The 25,869-nt window shown below is 42.1% G+C and overlaps 1 protein-coding gene and 1 non-coding gene across 2 annotated transcripts in view; both read left to right on the top strand.

The window, feature by feature from the left end:
• Nucleotides 1-25,869, top strand: part of LOC124788245 — a 460,001-nt gene that overhangs the window by 15,447 nt on the left and 418,685 nt on the right. The window lies entirely within an intron of this gene.
• LOC124791116 lies at nucleotides 23,945-24,051 on the top strand. Its single transcript, XR_007016542.1, has one exon. It is a non-coding gene; the product is annotated as a U6 spliceosomal RNA (small nuclear RNA).

The following is a 25,869-nucleotide window of genomic DNA, read 5'->3' as shown; positions in this document are numbered from 1 at the left end:
GATCACAGACGAAGCTACGTATTTTTTTGATTATATACTCGTTTTTTTCAGTTGTTATGTATTTTATGATATCGTTTGTACACTAATAAATAATAATATATGTGACTAGTTAAAGCAGTTTGAATATTTAATTGATAGCCAACTAACTGATGCCATAAATCATCATGGGTCCAACACAGGCCAGATTACAGTCATCAAAATCGAGGCCCAACACCCCAAAACAGCAACAGCAGTGCATTCATTTTCTTATCTCACCCCGGCACCCGTTTACTAAAATGATCAAATGAACATAGTTTCTAAAAAGACGTACTTTTTAAATTATCAGATACTTTGTTTGAGTATTTGAGTAATTTCGGGTTTCATATGAATGAAATAAAAACGCCTGATGGTGAGCAAAATATGTTCGGAACGCATAGTAATATATTAAATTTAAAAATAGATACTGGTAGCAGGACAAAACAACTGCCAAAAATGCATAACCCTGTGCTGTCTGTAATAATATGATTTTATTTTGCTACCGGTTTCGGTTCTGAACCATCACCAACGCCAGGAAAATTATCACAGATGTGTCACATGTCATCCATGCTTTGAAAGAAGTTGTCACAGCAAACCATAATTGCCAAGATAATATAAAATCGAAAATTGTAACAAGATAAAATATGATGGCACATTAACACAATGACCAATTGTTGCCCTTGTGTCAATGTGCCATCATATTTTTATCTTGCTACAATTTTCGATTTTATATTATCTTGGCAATTATGGTTTGCTGTTGATAACTTATTTCAAAACTAATTAAAATAATACAACTCACTCTAACCAACACCAAAACAAAAGTGAAGTTTAGAGGAGAAATTTCGGAACCATTCCCCATAAAAACAGGCTTAAGACAAGGTGACTGCCTATCACTATTATTGTTCAACTGTGCACGGGAATACATAATGGGAGAATGGTACAAGCACAATCCAAAGATGATAAGAATTGGAAGTGCAAAAGATGATATTAGCTTAAACTGCTTGGGATTCGCTGATGATCTTGCTCTCCTAGCCAACACCGTTCAAGAAGCCAGGCAAGTTCAATCACTACAAGAAACAGCAGAGAAAGTAGGCCTTGGAATATCATTTGAAAAAAACGGAGATTATGCTAACTGGTCCACCACTTGCAAACAAAATTACAACAGGAGAAAAGGAAATCAAAATTGTTGATAAATTTAAGTATTTAGGCGAAATAATAACATACAATCTAAATGAGAAGTCATCATGGCAGAATAGAATAAAAAAACTGAACTACGCAAATTACATTACCAAAACTACATACAACTAAAAAGCCTATCTTTAGATGCAAAATTAAAACACTATAAAACAGTTACACAACCAGAAATAAAGTATGCATCTGAAACTATCTTCAAAACAACTAATACAGCAGAAATTGACAGAATACTAAAAACAGAAAGAAGAATAATTAGGACATGTATAAATAAACAGTATAAAATAAATGGACATTGGAGAATAGCATCAAATGAAACAGTATATAAGAAAATACAACCAGTCATGAGCACAATCAGGAAGAAACGCATCTCATTCTTTGGACATCTGATGAGAACTCCAGAAAACAGAATTAGTAGAAAAATAATACAAAAATTGTGGAATAGCAAGAGTGACATTAAATGGGTCGCAGAAATTAAGGAAGATATAAAAGAACTCCAAATTACAGTAGATGACCTAAAAAACAAGACAGAGAAAAGCAGAATACTACAAATGAAAATCAATAAAAGGAGTACAGGAAGAGTGGTCTCAGATGAAGAAAGAAAGAAAATATCTGAAAGAATGAAGAAGTATTGGGCAGACAGAAGAACAAAACATCTTTCATATAAGAATAGACTCTAATAATTATATTACCAAACTATCATATTAAGTTATTGTTGAACCAAATTGTATCCCTGTGTAACAACTTGTTTACGACTTTGTATTTTTGACTAGAGTGGTCCAATGAAGGCCATAAAATAAATAATAAAAAAATAGTAATAATCAAAGCGTGTATGACATGTGATATATCTGAGATAATTTTCCTGCTGTTGATGATGGATCGGATCGAAAACGAGTAGCAAAATAAAATCACATTATTACAGACAGCACAGTGTTAAGCTTTTTTTTTTAAATTTGGACATGCTGGTCACCATCGCCTAAGCAAGATGTGCAAAACAACTGATTTGGTTATTTCGTTGCTCTTTGTTATCAAACAGCGATCAGCCGAAAAACCTCAAAAAGAGACGCCTCCTGGCAATATGTGAGTAGAGCGGAAGCCGAGGCGGTCGTAAGCTGTTGGGGAACAGTTTCACCACGGGAAGATATTTCCCTGACGGTGAATCGTTCTTGTGGAGTGGTGCGGACGCGGTCCGCAGGTGAGGGGGGCCTGGCGCCAGCTGCTGGCCGCGCCGCTGGTAATGAAACCTGATAACCCCTCCCCCACCCTGCCCCTCACGTCACCGAGGACTCGCTATCGATCGCGGCAGCGGAGCCAGGCCCGGGTGGGCTCAGGCAGCTGTGTGGGACCGCTGTGGCCGCCGCGTCTTCCACACTTGTCACTGCCACTCTAGCTCTGGACTCCCATATCTCACTCATACTCGGCAGATATTGGTGACGCACAAAAATAGTCGCAAAGAGAGTTTTGCGTTACATTCCTTGTGAACACTACAGCATCGCCTGCCGACCTGGCAGTACGGAAGTACGATCGTATGGCGTTCTTGTTGTGGTCTTTAGTCTTGAGACTGGTTTGATGCAGCTCTCCATGCTACTCTATCCTGTGCAAGCTTCTTCATCTCCCAGTACCTACTGCAACCTACATCCTTCTGAATCTGCTTAGTGTATTTATTTCTTGGTCTCCCTCTACCATTTTTACCCTCCACGCTGCCATCCAATACTAAATTGGTGATCCCTTGATGACTCAGAATATGTCCTACCAGCGATCCCTTCTCCTAGTCAAGTAGTGCCACAAACTCCTCTTCTCCCCAGTTCTATTCAATACCTCATCATTAGTTATATGATCTACCCATCTAATCTTCAGCATTCTTCTGTAGCACCACATTTCGAAAGCTTCTATTCTCTTCTTGTGTAAACTATTTATCGTCCACGTTTCACTTCCATACATGGCGACACTTTCAGAAACGTCTTCCTGACACTTAAATCAATACTCGATGTTAACAAATTTTTCTTCTTCAGAAACGCTTTCCTTGCCATTGCCAGTCTACATTTTATATCCTCTCTACTGCGACCATCATCAGTAATTTTGCTCCCCAAATAGCAAAACTCCTTTACTACTTTAAGTGTCTCATTTCCTAATCTAATTCCCTCAGCATCACCCGACTTAATTCGACTACATTCCATTATCCTCGTTTTGCTTTTGTTGACGTTCATCTTATACCCTCCTTTCAAGACACTGTCCATTCCGTTCAACTGCTCTTCCAAATTCTTTGCTGTCTCTGACAGAATTACAATGTCATCGGCGAACCTCAAAGTTTTTGTATCTTCTCCATGGATTTTAATACCTACTCTGAATTTTTCTTTTGTTTCCTTTGAATAACATCGGGGAGAGGCTACAACCCTGTCTCACTCCCTTCCCAACCACTGCTTCTCTTTCATGTCCCTCGACTTTTATAACTGCCATCTGGTTTCTGTACAAATTGTAAATAGCCCTTCGCTCCCCGTATTTTACCCCGGCAACCTTTAGAATTTGAAAGAGAGGAGATGATGTTTGGTTTGTGGGGCGCTCAACTGCGTGGTTATCAGCGCCCGTACAATTTCCCAACCTCAGCTCAGTCCAATTTCGCCAATTTCCTGGATGATGATGAAATGAGGAGGACAACACAAACACCCAGTCATCTCGAGGCAGGTGAAAATCCCTGACCCCGCCGGGAATCGAACCCGGGACCCCGTGCTCGGGAAGCGAGAACGCTACCGCGAGACCACAAGCGGCGGACAATTTGAAAGAGAGTATTCCAGTCAACATTGTCAAAAGCTTTCTCTAAGTCTACAAATGCTAGAAACGAAGGTTTGCCTTTCCTTAATCTATTTTCTAAGATAAGTCGTAGGGTCAGTATTGCCTCACGTGTTCCACGTATGGGGTATCAAACGAAATTTGTGACTGGACTGAGGATTTGTAGGTGATGAGGATATAGCAAGTTATCTTGAATGGAGATCCATCGACAGAAGTAGAAGTTACTTGAGGCGAGCCCCAGCGAAGTGTATTGGGCCCTAACTGATCGTGTCGTATGCTAATGACCCAGCAGACAACATTAACCGTAACTTCATACTTTGCAGATGATTCATTTATCTATAATGATGTTCTCTCTGCAAAAAAGCTGCAAAAATATTCAGTCAGATCTTCATAGGATTTCAAAATTGCTCAGAAATGTAAATTTGTGCACCTCACAAAATGCTGAAAAATACACTACAGCAGTGTCCTTTGGCTACCGTATCACTAAGTCGGAACCGGGATCAATCGACTCGTACAAATACCAGAGCGTAACAAATAGACTGTGTATGAAATGGAATGATCACGTAGGCTTGGTCATAGATAAAGCACTTATTATTACGGCGTCTGTTACTTGAGTAATGTAAACATTTCTGCAGCAACAGACGTCTGTGACGCTCTGCAGCTGTAGTAGTATTACGTAATTTTGTCGCAGTTGCGAATATTTTGACATCAGCTGTATTAGGTATGGAAATCACAACCTATTAGTGAAAGATGAAAATTTTTGCCGGACTGGGACTCAACCCAGATTTCCCGCTTATCCCAAGTGGTCGTCTTAACCATCTTTCTTATCTTTTTATCAAACACCCTAGTCCCCCTCCCTGTTTTTTCACCTACCTTTTCCACTTGAGGTGTTGGCCTCTAACACCCATACAACCCCCAAAACATATGTAACCTACAAACAGAAATAATATCTGATGCCACCGCTTCTTTCACCATAAAGAGAGAGAGTGAAAGGAAAGGATACAATTCTCTTCATTATTTTTTTCATTTGCTTTTTACTTCCACAGCAGCCAGGCGGTGGGTGTCCAGGTCGTCTTCTCTTTCATCAACGGTTGATCACGGTATAATCTCTCGTCAGCCCATCCTGTGCTATATCTTCAATCTCTTCTCACGCACCAATGCTCTGGACGGTGCATTAACGACGACCCAAAGTAATTCGTGAAGAACGAACCATACGACGCCTTGCGACGTAAAACCGTGGAGTTGCTCGCTGAATAGTGCCAAAATGCTAAACCACCATCTTGGCTATTGGTGCGCGTTTCCAGGACCAATCCTAATCTCCTTGTGGCATAACGTCTACGGCCCCATTATTCGTATCTTACCTAGATAGCCGCAACAGGGTTATGAGACAAATGTGTTCATTGTTAGTATTAACGTCGTTTTGCCCGTCTAGGCCGTAATGCTATTTATTACACGCAAATTCATAGCCCATGAGAATCCAGGTCAGCTGTGTGCAATGGGGGCGTAGACACTATAGTATGTGGAAATTTAGATCGATCCTGGAAGTGTGCACGGGTACCCGAGATGACCCTCACGGGAAAGTTGAAATTAATGATTTTTATTTCCCCGACGGACAAACAGCAAGTGTCCCCTATCAAACTGTTCTTCTCGACGTTCCCTCCATCAATGTGATGCGGTGTAAACAGTTATCGTTTACGCCCAATGTATGTGAAACTTCCTGGCAAATTAAAACTGCGTGCCAGACCGAGACTCGAACTCGGGAACTTTGCCTTTCGCGGGCGAGTGCTGTACCGTCTGAGCTACCCAAGCACGACTCACGACCTGTCCTCAGAGCTTCAAGGCCCCGAGTTCGAGTCTCGGTCCGACACACAGTTTTAATCTGCCAGGAAGTTTCGTATCAGCGCACACTCCGCTGCAGAGTGAAACTCATTCTGGATCCGATGTATGTGTTTCTGTACGTGGTGCAGGGAAAAACCGGATTTCGTCAAATCGAACAACTGGCAGGAGTAATCAACTATCAGAAAATAAATAAATAAATTCAGAATTTCTCTATTGGCTTCAGTTTCCATGTGATACTGGTTTTTTTAAACGCGTATATGAGCCTATGTATTTAGCATCACATGTCTGGCAAAAGGAGAATAAAAGACTCTTTGTTAGTACACAAATTAATCAAAGAAATAAGCAAGATAAGAACAAAAGAAAAGTGAATAAACATACGTAATATTTTTTTCTTCCCAGATTCCCTGTGATACTTTGTCTCAGGAACGTCTCTTCGTACGGGCCAGTAATAATCGGACAGCAATGCAGTAAATTGGGATATTGCTCAATTTCCTTTGTGTCAGAGGCGATTCCAACCATTTGTGACACATATAAAGAACAGTCTGTTGTGTGATTCGTTGGTTCCCTACAAGTCATGGGGACACCAACGGACGTGTGGCGTGATCCTTTTAACCAGCATGTCAAGAGTGCAACAGATGTGAAACAACATATGCGGGGGGCCCATTTTTACTCTCGGCCGCCAACCTTGCACTCGAAATAAAGTTCGTAGCATCTCTTTTAAAAAAAGATTAAGTTTTCGTTTTTGCAATTTCAAAGTTAATTTTCCACAGATACAACAAAAGAATTTGTGTTATTTGTACTGCTAAGAGGCATTTCTTGTTCTGCATTCACGCAAAGCACAAGCCTTCATGATCCTACAGCAAGTCACTTCACAAGGTCAGAGCTCTTCTCACTAATGAAACTAATACAACAAACAGAAAGCTATGCGAGGCAACGCGAGCAAGACCCATCGGCCTCCTCCTTATCCCAGCTGTGAATGTCGCAACTGAGGATCATGCATGGAATTCCTTGTATATAGAAAGGAAATTTGTGGTAAGGTCTTACGGGACCAATCTGCTGACGTCATCGGTCCGTAAGTTTATGCACTACTTAATTTAAACACGCGGCCCTTGTATATATTTCGATTGTTTACCAACAGTTACATCCGCAATAAATAAATAAAAGCAAATTAAATAAGACATACCAAACTAATCAGTGTGAGCATTTTCAAGTTATTTTGTAGACAGAGGATGCCGTGTCACAAAATCTGAGCCTCATAAGCAAAAACGGATTTTATTTTCGAATTCAGTAATCACGAATTACCTCAAAACATCATTCACGTTCTTTGCGACAAAAATGCTCTTGATCGTAATCATTCGCAACACAGCAGGAATTTTGGAGAGTGTGCCTCAACCATTTATTCGATGAAGATAAATTTGTAGAAATGTTGTTGTGATTTTTCCATTACCATAGCCTACAGTCAGTGATCCGCCGCTTAGAATAAAAGCTCAGTTCATGCTCTCCGTACATTATCAAAGATTATAACACATGACGTTTAGATTTCATCAGTAAAACAATTGAACTTTATAGTACCAAATGTCGACGACTTGGTTACAGTGCTGCTCCGTAGTGCAGCTTGTTAGGCATATATTGACAAATTAATGGTTTTACAGTACTTCTGGCATAGTGGGTTTAATAGTCTAGCTTTAACCAGAAGAAATTACAGAAAAATAGCGTTTGAAGCAATCAACAGTGGATAGGGATTTAAAATTTACTTACCTTTGACTGCTTAGCTTAAACAATAATACTGAACTAATCAAACTAGGAACTGCGGTTTTTAGTATACGAGTTGGAAAAAGTGGTTAAAAACTCACACTTTTGCGCTCACGTCACTGGTTGGCTGCAGCTTGATGGCTGTAACTCTACAACGGTACTTTGTCGATCTGTGGTTATCTAGCGAATTTTTCTAGATTCCACGTCGCGTACCTAATCTGACTTATTTGTCAGTATTTTTGCACACCTGTGCAATTGATAAAAATGGCCCAAAAAATCGTACATTTGAAGTGTAGGCATAATTGCAAAGATCATGAGTTGAAAGAAGAACGAACGCCACATTTATAAAGTATCAGTAAATTCCCATGTATGAAACACCGCCAAACGTATGATTACTTTACAAAAGCGTTAATGTATTGCATCTACGTCTGTGATCTGCAAGCCATCTTGCTGTTTGTGGGAGAGGGTATTTGAAGTTAAGCACGTAAGGGAAGAAAAAGTTTAGGACAGGCTTGAAATTATGTTTAAAGTTTGTTGGAAGTCGCCAAATGCTCTCATTATGAAACATTGGATGAGTATAGTGTAGCTAATTTACGCTTAATTTTGAGCAAAAGCTACTTTTTCACGCAGTGTTTGTGACTTCATATCTCCGGAACTACGTGTCGTGCTATGATGCAATTTTGGTATACGTGGACACTGCCGGCAAACTTTGTTGCCAATAGAGTCGATATTGAAGAAATAATAAATTAGAACGTTACGTCTGATGCTGAAGTTTTACTGCACGAACAGTAAAAATGTAGCAGACGATAACCTCTTTTTCTTTCATCATGTTGTGAAGAGTTTAAGCACGAAAATGTTCGGTAGTAAAGGTTGGAAAGTCTGTGTAAAGTTCCATTGTACGTCGGTAAGCGCTCTCATTGAGAATTGCTGGATGAACAAGAGTCCGGGTATTCGTCCGCCGTCTGTTAACGGTAGCTCAAGACAAATCCACAGTTTCTAACTGTAATACTCGTACTCTGAGCCGTCAGATATACAATGTACAACTGGCAACTGGTATCTGGCTCCAGGATAGCTGCAGAAATGTTGCTGTTCGTAATATGCCAACGCAGAATCCCCAGGCTCTTTGGACATGAAAGTAACTTACGTCCAGTGATTGTCTCTCGAACCAGTCGTCCTTAGTTTTCTATTCCGCCATCTTCCAAGAAGTCTTCCTCGAAGTATTTAGCCTTCAGTTATCTTAATAAAGTTTCCTGATGAAACCCAAACGTTCAACAGTGTGAGGAAGGATTTAAGAAATACCACATGTGTCCCTCAAGACATGTGAATCGAAATGAAGATTTCTTGTGCTGTATTTTCAGTCTCATATTGTGTTGGAGCTCATTCGAAGCCTGACAATATCCTGCGCTAAAAATACTCTCACTCCCGTTTCTCTACCGTAATCAAACTTATGCATTTTAGAGGTGACCGTCGATTTCAACTTCGCGATGTTCTTGCTCTTTCATTATTAAGTCACTGATTGTACTGTAATTTCACTAGTTCCACGAAAATGTCTCTGGTTTCGGACCGTTGTGGGTAGGGACTCTGTAGCATTATGAATGCGACAAAGGAGCCAGCTGCTGTGTCGGTACAGGAACATCCGGCAGTTTACCGTTGTATCCGTAATGAGAGCTGTGCGACTGTGGGCTTTGACTGTCCCATCATAGTGTGTGTGTGTGGGGGGGGGGGGGGGGGGCGACGGGTTTTTGATCCTGCCGTTAGAATGTTACGTAGGCGTCTGCTCGTATGAGAACATCAAAATGCTGTGGATAGTCCACAAACTTTGCAGGTGCGCGCTGTAACATCGCCTGCGCAACTTTACTGAAAACAGCAGAAGGCTCGGCGTCTCTCAGCATAGGTGCCAGTGTGGAATTACAAGTCACAGAGGGCCACAAACAGGTTTCTAGCCGCAGCGTTCGTTCCTGCCTAGACCAGTCCACGAGCACACGTGTTCCAGAGAGTTCACATCATAGGGTGTAGATGTGTACAGGTAGATAGAATTCCCGTCTCACATCGATAGCTGTTGCTTTGGTGGAATTCTGACACAATTCTTCACGCAATATCTCTCTGCGGTAGAATCCTAAAAACATTCTGAGTTCACATCGTCTGTGTAACAGAAGTGTTGAAAAAACTTAACTGTTAGACACTGGTAGAAAGCCGCTGAATATTTTGTAAGCACCTGCTTAGAAAACTAGGATAAATCACGAATATTCTTTTGCCCGCATAGCTCTTTCATATAAAGTCAGGTAAATAACAGTTTTTAAAGATATTCTCTGCTACGCACTTCATAGTGATGCGTATTGAATACGTGAAGCCATAGACTGAAACTGTGGAAGTCCTTATACGGCGCACACAGGATTACCGTCAAAGTCCCATTTGCTACCCAAAGAACGTGTCATGGGGTAAATGCATCGCAGAAGAAAGAGACGAGCTATAAGAGAATGATGTGATTTGTACCACTCATGTGCTACTTTTATTCTTCCTGACTGTGGTTCAACGACAGACAGGAAAACAAAGTGTACTTTTTGATTCTGGCATTTCTATACAAGTCGCCAGGTTATTCTAAACACGAAAATGACAAGTTTCATAGATGGAGAGGGAAATATTTGATCTTACCAGCGCAGATACGCATGAATCTTGTAATTATTTTTTGAAAGCATCGAATGTATTAGACCTGCTGGCGCTAGTTGTGTTACAAGACTCCCGTTTGAAATCGTCAGTGCAACATGTTGACGTAGAAGATGTCGAAAAACGGATTTCGTGATGTTATTAAACACGGACGTTTGAAAGATTCGACAGCTGCGCAGATCGAAACCTAACGGGGCTAAGCTCGCGTGGACTCGTCACTGGTCGGTGAGAGTATTCATTCATGGATTAATGAGTTTAAACGTGCTTATGACATCGCTCAAGTTGAATCTCACACCGGTTGGCACCTAAACATAGCCGTTGAATAAATTCATGGTAAGGTAACGGAAGAGCGCTGAATGAATATACGCCACATAGCTGATATTGTAGGCATCTCAACTGAACGAGCGCTCTACATTCTTCGGAACGAAGAAACTAAGCAAAAAATACGCGAAATATGCTGGATGCCACGATTTCTGACGTTTGACCAAAAAGGGATGCGGAGGAATATTCAACGTTGAATGTGGGAGTCCTCAAACAAAATCGTAGATTCGTGACCGTGGGCGACACTTGGATCTATCATCATAGTCCTGAATCAAGCAACAGTTAAAACCATCTTTCACCAGAACAATTATGCAGCCAACGCAGCAGCCACAATGGCAAGTTGCAATTCGAACATGTTCCTAGTCTGACTGATTCCCTAATTTGGTTTAGTGGGAAGAAATACTCATTTAACAATAGGAGACCGCATCCACTGTGGAAACAAAGTCTAATCTTAGACTTCATATCTAAAGTGCTAAACAAATCTGATGTGTCAGTGGAGCTATGTGGTCGTCAAGGAACATATTGTTAACATATTTTTAACAATTACTCTGTTTTGCTTATCTAAATATTCTCATATTTATGTGTCAAATGAATCTTTTCAACCGTGACTTTATTAACATTACATAAAAATGGTACATAATATTTCTATGGTTTTTTCGTCCTTTTATGACTACATGACACCTAATTGTAGCCAAAAATGCTATATTTTATTTCCAGTGTATGTTACTAGATATAGAATTGTTCAAATTATTGACCGGAAATTTTTATCAGATAATTAAAATACTATGGAGTGGTATAGGACTGGGTTGCAAAAAGAAGAACCTTAAAGTAAATTGCATTTCTTTCGAAGATGGTATGGCCCAGTTTGCTGAAACAATGGAAGAAGCGCGGGAGCAAATCCTTGAACTAAAGAAACAAGCAGCTAAAATAGGTCTTCACACCTCCTTTGGAAAAACTAAGATATTGACAAACATCAAGCATTCATGTAAATACTTCAAAGTTCAAGAACAAAAGATTGAAATAGTAAAAGAATTCAAATATCTCGGACAATGGATTAGTTGGAATGCTGGGGAAAGCAAAGCAATGGAATCCAGAAGAAATAAACTTGAATTGGCCTTCCAGCTAATAAAAAATACATACAACAAAAAATCCCTTTCATGGGGGTCCAAAATTACACATTACAAGACAGTGATTAAGCCAGAAGCACTGTATGCATTAGAAACACTAAACATGAATTTCAAAGGCCAAATGGAGAAACTTGAGCTAAAGGAAAGAAAAATTTTAAGAAAAAACATAGGACCAAAATTTCGAGACAATAAGATTATATACATCAAAAATGAAACTCTCTACAAGAAAACTGAAAAACTTTCAGATACTATGCGAAAAAGGAGGATAAATTTTTATGGTCATCTTCTCAGAATGAATTCTGTTTGTTTTTTCGCTGTGTACTCCAATATAAAATTGGGGAGAGATAGAAATGGACCTTGCAGGGTTCTCGGATACTGTGACTGTTGAAGACCAGAGGTCGTACATCAAGATCGAAACTTTACGCGGCGAAAAGCCGACAGAAATCCACAGTGTGTTAAGTGAAGTTTATGGTGCGTTTACAGTCGACCGTAGCACAGTTTCATGTTGGGTTAGTCCTTTTCGTGGTGGACGTATGAACAGAGACGATGATCCAAGACCCGGAAGGCCAAAAACGACAACAGATGAAAGAAGTGTGAAACATGTGGCAAGTGCTCTTGAAGGAGGAACTCTCTGAAGCCACGGGTTTTCCCCCAGCTTCAGTATTCCGTATTCTAACAACTGATTTGAAGAAGAAAGAAATTTCTGCGAGATGGGTCCCACACTGTTTGACTGCTGAAGAGAACCAGAAACGCGTGGACTTTGCAAACTTGGCCAAACAACAATTCGACCGTGAAGGCCAAGGATTCTTGCGCCAATTTGTCGCCTCGCCTTTGATGAATCGTGGATTACAGACTTTGAACCGGAGCTGAAATCACAATGCAGTGAGTGGAGAGGCTTCAGCTACCCCACGTCCAAAAGAATTTCGACGCGCTCAATCAAATCTCGAGCAAATGATGATTTTTTGCAAGGAATCATCATGACAGGTAGAGTTCCACGTGGAACTAGTGTCACAGCAATGTATTATCGTAACTTCATGCAAAACCTGCGCAGAAAAATGCACGAACCCGACCGCAGTTGCTAGAGACTGGGCTACTCATTCTCCACAACGATGCTCGATCATATGTCGGCATTGTTGTAGCCCAAATACTGCGCGAATACGGATGGGAAGTGTTGCCTCGTCCTCCCTACACCCCGGAAATGAGTCCGCTGGATTTCGACTTTTTCCCGAAGTTGAAAAAACCTATGCGTTGACGTCTTTATCTTTATCTGGAAGAACTTTGCACCACCGTTACCAGAATCATTCGGCAGATGAATAGAAGTGGTGCCCTGGATCCAATAATAGAGCTTCCGAGACGTTGGGATTCAGTCATTGAAAATGGCTCTGAGCGCTATGGGACTTAACATCTGAGGTTATCAGTCCCCTAGAACTTAGAACTACTTAAACCTAACTAACCTAAGGACATCACATACATCCATACCCGAGGCAGGATAGGAACCTGCGACCGTAACGGCAGCGCGGTTCCAGACTGAAGCGCCTAGAACCGCTCAGCCACAGCGGCCGGCTTCAGTCATAGAGAAGCAGGAAGACTATACTGAAGGACTCTAAAGAAATACTGAAAAAAATAAACCTGTAAGTAAAAAAAAAAAATAGTGTGCGTAATTTATGAAATGTCCCTCGTAACTGCTTGCTGTATTAACTGTGAAGTGTAGCAGGCCCTCGCTGCTTGGGTTATTTCCCGTGGGAGCGGTCATGGTAGCAATAAAGTGAATTGTTTCTTATAATAGTGATAAAATAGGCATAATAGTGATAAACATATAGGCATAATAGTGGTGAAATAGGCATAAACTGCCCCAGCCAGATTACTAAAACATTAGATTATCTTCTAGACAAAGTGAGACTAAGCCAGTGAACCGTGACATTTTTTTTTAATGTGGATACTGGGCAACTAGCAAGTACCAGGTAGCGTAATAACTGTCAGAAATGGTATAGAATCAGACTGCAGAATTGAGTATCCTTTAAAGAGGGCCGGGGTTGTGTGAAGGACAAGGCGGGGCACGCCGGGGTGGACGTGTATACAGTACGTGGCTGCCGGAAGCCTGGTAATAACCAGGGCGCGGCGCGGGGCAAACTGCTGGTCAAATATTTGTGCTGATAGCCGTGTGTGCCGAGGCGCCAGATTGGCCCGCTCGCTCTTTTTATTGGCTCCGCCGCACGCCGGGCCCCGGTAAAGTGTAATTTATCGCCCAACGACAAGTGGACGGAGAAAAAGCGCAGGCGCCCTAGTTGCTTACACGTTTCCTCTGCCTGTCGCGCGAAGTTGAGGTGGAAGGCATTGAGTAACAAAGTGTTTACTGATTGTGTCTGTTCGCTTGACACGTTTTACCGCCAGCCTTTTCTCTTGCATTTCACTGTTCTGATATACAGGGTGTACATAAAGTCCGGGAACACTTTCAATTATTTATTGCACAAGAATATAACACTGTATAGGTTCGCCGATGATATTGTAATTCTGTCAGAGACGGCAAAGGACTTGGAAGAGCAGTTGAACGGAATGGACAGTGTCTTGAAAGGAGGGTATAAGATAAACATCAACAAAAGCAAAACGAGGATAATGGGATGTAGTCGAATTAAGTCGGGGGATGCGGAGGGAATTAGATTAGGAAATGAGACACTTAAAGTAGTAAATGAGTTTTGCTATTTGGGGAGCAAAGTAACTAATGATGGTCGAAGTAGAGAGGATATAAAATGTAGACTGGCAATGGCAAGGAAAGCGTTTCTGAAGAAGAAAAATTTGATAACATCGAGTATAGATTTAAATGTCAGGAAGTCGTTTCTGAAAGTATTTGTGTGGAGTGTAGCCATGTATGGAAGTGAAACGTGGACGATAAATAGTTCAGACAAGAAGAGAATAGAAGCTATCGAAATGTGATGCTACAGGAGAATGCTGAAGATTAGATTGGTAGATCACTTAACTAATGAGGAAGTATTGAATAGAATTGTGGAGAAGAGAAGTTTGTGGCACAACTTGACTACAAGCGATCGGTTGGTAGGACATGTTCTGAGGCTTCAAGGGATTACTAATTTAGCATTGGAGGGCAGCGTGGAGGGTAAAAATCGTAGAGGGAGACCAAGAGATGAATACACTAAGCAGATTCAGAAGGATGTAGGCTGCAGTAGGTACTGGGAGATGTAGAAGACGGCACAGGATAGAGTAGCATGGAGAGCTGCATCAAACCAGTCTCAGGACTGAAGACAACAACAACAACAACATATATCATATATATGTCATTTCGAAGAGACCATGAAAGTCTTTCTTCTTTTTCATGTATACCGCCACAGGGTAGTTTGGTAATTTGCCGATAGTCAGCGCTAGTCGCAAACATGGCGAGTTCAGGTGCGGAGCGAGCTTTCTGTGTGTTGGATTTCGACAGCTGTTTCATGAAATAGCCTCCCCGATCACCAGATCTCACGCCGTGTGACTTTTTTCTGTGGGGACACATTAAATATATGGTGTGCGTACCGCCTCTACCACGTAATGTAGCAGAGCTCCGGAAGAGAATACGGGAAGCAACTGCCACAGTCGATGGGACGGGTATGGCAAGAATTCGATTATCATATTGACGTCTGCCGGGTCACTCATGGTTCGCATACTGAATGTTCGTAAAAAAAACTTTCAGAGTTTCTCTTCAAAACGCAATATATATGATATCTGTACAATGTTTAGTTCTTGTGCAGTAAATAATTGAAAGTTTTTGCAGACTTTATGTACACGCTGTATACAACGCAAGGAAACAAGAGCGGAAAACCGAGCGAGGTGGCGCAGTGGTTAGACACTGGTCTCGCATTCGGGAGGACGACGGTTCAATCCCGCGTCCGGCCATCTTGATTTAGGTTTTCCGTGATTTTCCTAAATCACTCCAGGCAAATCCCGGGATGGTTCCTCTGAAAGGGCACGGCCGACTTCCTTCCCTAAACCGATGAGACCGATGACCACGCTGTCTGGTCTCCTTCCCCAAGCAACCAAACAACCAACCAACCAACCAACCAACCAAGAGCGGAAACAAACGCGATGGCAGTAAGTCTGCCCGTATACGATCAACACCGACTCAAAGGAAGGCCTCGGCGCTTGTTCGTGACGTCACGTCGGCTAGGCACGGCGAACGCCAGGTCTGTTGCAGGCGTACTGATAATGCCTGTGTCTCCCTCTCTGACACAGGAAAATGTGAAACTATTGGCGGTAGTTGACCAACACACATTGTTCTGAGAGATTTCTGCAATCAATAAATTGTGCAATTCATTACACTTCTTAACAAATAGTGTACTCCTGAACTTAAGCCGGCCGGTGTGGATGTGCGGTTAAAGGCGCTTCAGTCTGGAACCGCGTGACCGCTACGGTCGCAGGTTCGAATCCTGCCTCGGGCATGGATGTGTGTGATGTCCTTAGGTTAGTTAGGTTTAATTAGTTCTAAGTTCTAGGCGACTGATGACCTCAGAAGTTAAGTCGCATAGTGCTCAGAGCCAGCCTGAACTTAAATTTCCACCTGTTTTAAGGATTGACATGCAAAAACAAGTTCATGGTCCACCAGCAACAGAATTCGCGCGTCTTTACGTTATTTGTAAATCTGAGGAAGTTACGTTTGTACTGGGTTGCTTTTACAAGAAACTGTGAACATATTGGTGCTCTTCTTTAGATATCTTGGTTGACTATGGGGTGAGGAGCACTGAATGTTAATGAAATATCTTGCGATTGTACACATTGGGGGCGGGGTGGGGGACAGAAGAAGAGGCAAAAGAGAGATACTTGTTTAATCAAATAAATTTTTTTTGTCTTATAAAGTTTCTCCTTTCAGTTGCAAGAGGGGAATATTTATCTTTTCTAATGTGCATGTTTAAAAAAGTTTAAGCTCAGTAGTATTTTCGATGTATGAAGCTATTTTGTTTCCTGTTTAGAATTCCTTTCATTGAAAACGACTGTAATCTAATGACTGGCAACAGTTGGACATTTACACATGTAAATTAGTTGACATTTCCAGTGACGATGTCAAACGAAAATAAATAAATAAATAAATAAAAGAAACGAGTTAATTGTAAGGGTGTTGGGGTAAGTTTCGATAACAAAATGGATCAAGTAAATATAGTTACTTGAATGTAAAATTTCCGAAGCTTTCGATGGGGCAAAGCATCTTCTCATATTGATCTACGTTTGTTTCGACAGGATTCAGTAATACAGAACTATGATCTTCATTTGTAGCTTTACGATAGTGAGAAAATCTTTCATCTAAATAAAACTGCAGGATTCAAAACAATACCAAACATTTTGTCCAAAAATAAGAGATTTATAGTGATAAACACGCCCAGGCGTTTCTGCCTGCAACAGACCTGGCGTTCGCCGTGCCTAGCTGACGTGACGTCACCTACAAGCGCCGAGGCTTTCCTTTGAGTCGGTGTTGACATGATGCGCAACCTATACTGAGACCATACGCGTTTCACTTAATTCTAAAGTATCTCAGTGGTCACTGTAACAATGTGATTTTTCTTACAATTCCGTTCGCCAAGCTCATAAACACTTCTCATGTTTGAAATTACAACTATTAGAACTACCACGTTGTTACAGTGTGATGGTTCAAATGGCTCTGAGCGCTATGGGACTTAACTTCTATGGTTGTCAGTCCCCTAGAACTTAGAACTACTTAAACCTAACTAACTTAAGGACAGCACACAACACCCAGTCATCATGAGGCAGAGAAAATCCCTGACCCCGCCGGGAATCGAACCCGGGAACCCGGGCGCGAGGAGAGAGAACGCTACCGCACGACCACGAGCTGCGGACTGTCAGTTTACACATGTTAACTGCGCACTGTCCTAGTGAGCTCTAAATGAAGTTGTAGTGCTGACGTGTATATTTTCCAGCGCTTATCATTTGTTGAAGCAGTGCTTTGTTTCCCAAGTACTAGCAGTATAAATTCGATAGCGTGAAAATTGTCAATAGTAATAGCTGTACAAATAGTATAGTGTCGTAACAGTGTAATGAATTTAATTTGTTCTAGATACTCCTTCCGGACCAGTTTTGTAAATAAAAACTGTATAGTTTTGTCGGAAATGGATTACATACTCCGCCAAACCAATGCAGGTGATATTTCGTCACTGGGACACCCAGCAGAAACGTAGAATTTGAAAAGAATGATTTACGCAAACTAATGTAATAAATTATGGGGGCACATTCGCGCACTGCAGGAGGACGACGTGCTAAACTACTGTCAGGAAATGTAAATTACGTAACTCAGTCGTAGATCTCAATCGGTTCCATTGTAAAGTGGTTAAATTTAAGTTTGGGTGCAGTGTTGAGTATTATTCAGAGCAAAAATGTGCTTATTGCTTCGTTGGAGATTTTCGGACGGTAGCGTAAAAATGACGCAGTGCAGTGCTCTCACAATCCGACAAATGTTCCAACAGTGGTGGCACAGTGGTTAAACCGTTGAATCCCCCGCCCCTACGTGCGCCCCCTCCAACCCTCCACATGCAGAAAAACGAATTTCAAATCCAAATCCGGCCATCAGTTTCCCGTAGTTTCCTTAGCATTATCCTAACACGATTCCTTTAAAAGAGATAACCAATTTCCTACCCCACGATTTTCCAATCGGAACTTGTTCTATGTAATAACCGGCCGTCGAAGGAATGGGAAACCCCAATCCCACACTCCTCCCTGCGACCCCACTCTCGGCAGCGGTCCGCTTGCACTGCCTGGTAACAGTTTACTCTCTGATACACACTAAACGCTTCTTGGTATGATGATATTTCCATATACGTTGTCGCTGCACGCAGCCATAGAGAAAAGCATTTCACTAGGGCAACAGTAACAGCTATAATCTCACAAAAGCCTCATCAGGCATACAACATTAGTTGCGATAATTGTGACGATGGCTAACAAAGCCTTCTTGGGCTTTCATTTGCATCAAGTAGCTAAATTCCAATTGAAGTGGCTGGAAGCTCGTAAAGATTTTATTAATTCATATCGCCGTGAGGTTATGCATTCACATATCAGATATATGCTGATTGTATTACCAGATTCTTCACTTCACGAAGACAATAAATTACAGTAGATAGAAAATCTTATATTAACAAAGGGAGAGGAAGAGAGAATGATAGAGCTGATCCTCTGATGAAGGCGAATATCAACTACAGGCGCTGATTACTGCCCCTGGCGGGCTTTTTTTCATTCTTTTCTTTTTTCCAGGCTAATGAAAACTGTGGCGCCCTTTTTCTTTCACTAGAAATGAAGGCACTGTTTCCGCATTGTTTCGCACAGCGACAACGAATGCCAGGTAACAGCGCTAATGAGTAGTCGGATGTAGAAACGTAAATGAAGAATATAAATTGTAATCAGCACTGCCTGTCTGATGTGTATCGCCACTTATTAGCAGGTGTCACGCTTCATCTGGGTGTGAAGTTGCAACCAGTTGGTGTTGTCTGCGATAAACGCACGTAACGAAACGCGAAGAGCGGGGAGGCGGGTGTCTGATTCCTGCAGATAGACGGGAGCTATAATTTGGCCTGTGTGAGAGGTTCTGCCCGCGCCACGCCCGTTTCTATGTCACTGCGATGCACCTATTCAGGACAGCGACTGCCAAAGCCCTTTTACCAGCGCCTAGTTGTGTTACTACAATACATATTTATTTACTTGCTGACAAATCGGGCGCTTTCCGGATATTCATTTTGCAATTTTCTACTTGTGACATACTGTTTCTATAAGCTGGGTGTAGGTACGTTGCGTATCTACAACGCGATATTATAACCGTCTCTATGGCGACGTCCTTTCATAGCTCTATAGACGGCTATTGTTTTGTCTTGGAGCCGGTTTGCATTTCGCAGTTGAGACCTGTGAACTCGACTGTAGGAGTGTTAGTAGTAAAGAATAAATGTATTGGTGGCATTTTTTCACGCATCTCAGTGTTATGCTGTCATCTCTTGAATATTGTGGCGTACAATCAGATATTTATGTAGGCACATTCAGCGGCTTATATTGATACTGCTTGCGAAATATATTGTGAATCGAATTAGCAGCAAAAAAGCATTAAATTTAAACGTCATGCATCATGCGGAACTTTTTCTCCCATCCCATTGATTATGATGTCATACCTCCTGAACAGAGATACGTTGATAGTTCTTAACGCCATAGCAATTGTTGCTTGACAGTAAAGGGTATGTGTATCAAGTTTAGTTGAAATACGTCTAGTAGTTTTGGAGAAATTGTGAAACATACACAAACACATACATACACGTACATTTTTATAACATGTATGGATTTATTTTATACATTCGTTCGGTAGTTCTGCGTTAAATTTTGTACAGGCAACAAGTGTTGTAAAGCGACTGCCGGACTTGTATAGTTTTAGTGAAACACTGACTGTCTTGTGCCATTTGTTGCCGTTAACACTGGAACATCTGTATAAAATCCGGAAATAAACTGAACATTTTCTTCCGCCAAGACTGTAAATGTTTTAATATTAATAAATATAAGAATAAAAGTAGATGTGACTTACATTCAGAGTAGCAGAAAAGGAATTGAGGTATAGAATAAATATCTTTGACCACGAACCCAGTGATATGTCACGAATCAACTAGATAATAAAATTATCTTCGGATGCAATCTCTCTCTCTCTCTCTCTCTCTCTCTCTCTCTCTCTCTCTCTGTGTGTGTGTGTGTGTGTGTGTGTGTGTGTGTGTTTAAAGTGCAACGTTCCACATCATAACACGTGACCAGAATTATGATCAGTATCACGTGCAAATAACTAAACACTTTCGTTTACTTAATCACTGTTGACATACTTCGACTTGAAGCTATTTTCAAGTGCACACATTTTTGTTTACAGCGTGCTTCAACAGTCTTTTATACTAAAAACTGTCTTCCTCATGTGCACAAAATAATGGCCGATGTTTATTGCTAAAAGAGTGAATTGAGAATATTTATCGCATGTCAGCAAATGAAATATTTATTACATATGATGGTACAAAACGTAATAAAAGGTAGTATATGTTCTAATTATTAAAACACTTGAGTTTATGGAAATGCTCAGGTAGAAACAGCGAGCAGGAGCCATTAACTTTCCGAAGAGAGGTCGAATTTTTTGGCGTAACGCATGGACAGCAAATCATCAATCATCGACGACGTTGAAGAGAAGAAACAGCTCTAGCGTCCTGTATTCCTCTTTCTTAATGTCAGATTTTCTATCTACTGCAATGTATAGTCTTCGTGAAGTGAAGAATCTGGTAATATAATTAACGTATGTCTGATACGTGAATGCATGAACTCACGGCGATATGAATTATATTAATCTTTACAGGCCTCCAACGTCTTTAAGTGGAATTTAACCACTTGATGCATTGCATGAGCTGCAAGTGATCGGTTATCTCTCGTGGCAGGAATCCCGACAACGATGAAGAATTGAGGGAATTCATTAGTGTTGTGTGACCCACCAATTAAACGGGTATGTGTCAGATCATACAAATCTAAAGATCTGCGATTCAACTCGCCATCAGTTCAAGTGTCTCTCCTCCTAGTTCTTGCTTGTTTCGCTTAAAGATGTTAACATTTATATCAGTAAGTTTTTAGAAAACAGCCACATGTCACATTTAATGTTTTTGTTTGCCGGTTTCGCTCTCAAATGAACAAGAGCATGATCGGAATATACGCTGTAAAAGATACAAAATTACTAATACGGAAAACTTACATTGAGTTTACGTAAAGTACATATTCATTTTCCAGTACGGTGACTCACGTTTCAAGTTTGCTGACAGCACTAAATATTAAACTGGCTGTACTATAGTACTTAACTCACCTTTAAAGTGCGTTTAACGTACGGTAGGGAATAATGATACTGACAGCGTCAAAGATTAAATTGAGTGTACAACAGTACTTGTAACGTCCGAGATACAGAGCATCCAAAGATAATTTACAAGTGCTGGTAACGAAATTTACATTTTAATCGCGTCTTTTATGCACCTGTGTATAAACATTTCATATCCGTACATACCTGCTTATCTTTCAAAAGACATCCGTAAAAATTACACCATCTTTCAAAATACATTATAAAAAGTACATATTTAAAAATGCCTTTACAAATATACATTCAAAATTATTGCTTTTATAAATATTTCTCGCTACGGTCGCATGTTCGAATCCTGCTTCGGGCATGGGTGCGTGTGATGTCCTTAGGTTAGTTAGGTTTAATTAGTTTTAAGTTCTAGGGGACTGATGACCTCCGATGTTAAGTCCCATAGAGCTCAGAGCCATTTGGACCATTTTTGTAAATATTTCTGATACGAGAATACGGCAGGTATTATATTTTGTTCGTTTATGTACAGTACTTCATGAAGTAACTGGAAAAACCATGTAAATTAAATTGAATTTGTTCCTTTCATAAATTTTGCGGGTTTTCTTTCTTTTCTACAAAATTTTCCGGTTCTTTCAATTCGGCCGGTGTGGCCGAGCGGTTCTAGGCGCTTCAGTCTGGAACCGCGCGACCACTACGGTCGCAGGTTCGAATCATGCCTCGGGCATGAATGTGTGTGATGTCCTCAGGTTTAAGTAATTCTAAGTTCTAGGGGACTGATGACCTCAGATGTTAAGTCCCATAGTGCTCAGAGCCATTTTTGAGTTCTTTCAAAACATGTAGCACAGGACCTGTATCTGCGGTGTTGTGGATGACTTTCATACTATCTTGAATCTCACGTTTAGTTGTTCCCAAATGTTGACCCAAGGCTGTAAGATTAGAATTTCAGTTGCAATGTTCCTTATAATGTACTTTGAACGCTGTTCGAGTTTGGCCATTATAAATGCTCTGACACTTTTGGCAATGCCTGCTCTTGGTAAATTTATATTTGTGGTGTGCGTACTGTAAGACCTTCGGTGCACGCACCATCAGATTATTTGACTTGTCGCTCTAACGAAGTAGGCGAGTGTCGGCAATATGTCTCGTGGTCTTATCGTGGCGTATTTATCTTCTGCCGTTAGGTCAGACGATAGAAATGCCACTTGCACGCTTAGAGTAGCAGATTGGCGGTGACCAACTTTAAACAGAACTTGATTAATTTTCACACACATTTATTAAAATAATAAAAATCATAGAGATTACGTAACTTGATTCTGGATGCTGTTTACAATTGACAATCTGAAATTCCTTTGGTCTTGGTACGTTAATCTTATTCTCATATATTTCTGATACTTGACAAAGTGTCTATACATTTATCTTCATGGCTATGTACAGGAATATGATAATCTTATCAGGCGCAGACCGAAACTTGACCATAGACTGATGCAGACTGATTAATCGGAGGTCTGTACACTCGTTATAATACCTCGCGCGTTCAGGTATCACTGCGCGAGTGTGATCCGCGAGTAGAAAAGGTTCTACGTTAGCAGCAATCTCTTTGGCTGCGTTACATATTAATACGCGGATCGGCGGAGGCAGAATTTGGTCCGTCTCTATGACAGCGCCATCTCGTAGTGCGGAGACGGACGAGCGCTGCGCCTACGCTGTTGTGCTTAGCGGGGCGCGCTCTAGTGGGAAAGTTGTGTACGCGCTAGCTACGCGGAACTATGTACACAACAATATTTATATTCACCCATAAAATGAAAACATTCACATAACTTTGAGTTTTGTACTAAAATATCTTTAGTGTTCTGCTGCCGAACAGTACCACAGGTTACCCCCAAAAGTCGTACAAACAATACATCCATGTGTACTGACACAAATCTACGTGATGATGCAGGTACATTCCACCTAAAACGCCCCGTGGAAAGCATAACATAAGATAGTGGTCACAATAATTTATTGTTTCAGTAACACTTTGTTTGTGCCTTGGGCTGTAGCGCAGTTTTGATCGGCGTGTTCACGCGGAGATGCGAACGGGAGAAGGGCAGGGGCGGCGGCGGCGGCTCGGCGCATGCGCAGCGCAGGTGGACGACCTGTGCGGCAGACGGCCTCCTGCTCTTTGTTTTGCCGCGGAGCAGGTTTGGCCGCGAGGTGGGCGTACCGACGCTGCAGTGCCTGCCGCGGGCTTTAACACGCGCGTCTGCCTCGCTCCGGCGCAGTCGCTGCCAAGTCTCATTGAAAGAGTCGCCCCAGGCTACGTGATACACGACGTGTACACTTTAATGTGAACACCGCCTCTGTTCGACGTCAAGGTGCAATAACCACTCGGAGACAGCAGGTGGCCTCAGGGGGGGAGGGGGACGTGGAAGCAGCAGTACTCGCTTCGGCGGTACATCTACTAAAACTGGAACGTTACAGAGAAGATTAGCATGGCCCTTGCCCAAGAATGACACGCAAAGTCGGGAAGCGTTCCACATATTAAACACCCTCATACGAAGATTAGGACGCCGTAATGAAGCTGTTGACGCTTCAAGCTGCCTGTGACCCTGCTTGATAGGCAGTAGAGCGATGAGAGTTTATCGTTATTATTTATACCTCCAGAATGAGATTTTCGCTCTGCAGCGGAGTGTGAGCTGATATGAAACTTCCTGGCAGATTAAAACTGTGTGCCGGACCGAGACTGGGGACCGAACTGGGGACCTTCGCCTTTCGCGGGCAAGTGCTCTACCAACTGAGCTACCCAAGCACGACTCACGCCCCGTCCTCACAGCTTTACTTCCGCCAGTATCTCGTCTCCTACCTTCCAAACTGAAGCTCTCCTGCGAAACTTGCAGAACAAGCACTCCTGAAAGAAAGGATATTGCGGAGACATGGCTCAGGCACAGCCTGGGGGATGTTTCCAAAACGAGATTTTCACTCCTCTCTTTCAGGAGTGCTATTCCTGCAAGGTTCGCAGGAAAGCTTCTGTAAAGTTTGGAAGGTAGGAGACGAAGTACTGGCGGAAGTAAAGCCGTGAGGACGGGGCGTGAGTCGTACTCGGGTAGCTCAGTCGGTAGAGCACTTGTCCGCGAAAGGCAAAGGTCCCGAGTTCGAGTCTCGGTCCAGCACACAGTTTTTATCTGCCAGGAAGTTTCTTATTTATACCTCGTTAAGACACCCGCGAAGAAAACCAATATCCTTAGAAGCTGTACTACTTATCAGCTTAGATACGACAGGCAATGCCTTAGGGTTACGTACTGCATTCAGATGACCAATAGAAGCAACCTATTCAGATGAAAATCTTCGATCCTGACGGAAGCAGTGCAGTCGTTGTCGTAATGCGGAAGCGGAACGATTTATCCGACGTTCAAATGGGCATTGCCATTGGCTTTCAGGCCAAAGGCGGAATCATTTCCGAAACGGCTAAGTTTGTAAACTGTTCGCGTGCCGCCACGGGCAAAGCATGTCGTGCGTGGCAAAATGGCGCTACCCAAAACCAGCGGCGAGACAACTGTGGGGCACCACGGGCCATAGATGAGAGGTGATGACGGCGGCGGAGATGTGCACGGGCAGGTAGAGCAACTGACCTTCCAAATGAACCAAGGAGTAAAAAAAAAAAGATTTAAATGGCTCTAAGCACTATGTGAGGTCATCAGTCCCCTAGACTTAGAACTACTTAAACCCAACTAACCTAAGGGCATCACACACACCCATGCCCGAGGCAGGATACGAACCTGCGACCGTAGCAGCAGTGCGGTTCCGGACTGAAGCGCCTAGAAGCGCTCTTCCAGAGCGGCCCGGCAACCAAGGAGGTTCCAACAGTGTCTCCTCAACGACCGTTCAGCGAACCTAGGTGCATATGGGCCTCTGCGGCGGGCGCCCTGCTCATGCGACCGTGCTGACTGAGGTTCATAGGCGATGCATGCCAACTGCAACTGGATGTCAGACGAGTGGCAACAAGTGCTGTTTTCAGACGAGTCACGTTTTATACTCCATCTAACAAATAGCCGTTGGCGCGTATAGCCCTGCAACTACAATCGGAATGTCAAGGCCGGAGGAGACCGAGGAATGTTTTCGTGGCATCCTCAGAGTGATCTCGTCATTCTCGAAGGCGCAATGGATCAACACAAGTATGCATCTCTCACTGGCGTCCGTGTCTACACATACACCCAGTTTGTTTTTCCTCTGCACGATGTCATTTACCAGTAGGACAATGCATGACAATGCGTGTGAGAGACAGCTCACAGTGTACGTGCATAGTTCGAAGAGCACCAGGGCCCCCCGTCACCAAACTCCTCGGATTTTAGCCCATCGAGAATC

This window comes from Schistocerca piceifrons, chromosome 3 (assembly GCF_021461385.2).
Source record: "Schistocerca piceifrons isolate TAMUIC-IGC-003096 chromosome 3, iqSchPice1.1, whole genome shotgun sequence".
Lineage (NCBI taxonomy): Eukaryota > Metazoa > Arthropoda > Insecta > Orthoptera > Acrididae > Schistocerca > Schistocerca piceifrons.
Note: the sequence above shows the minus strand (reverse complement) of the source record. Positions and strands in the feature narration are given on the sequence as shown.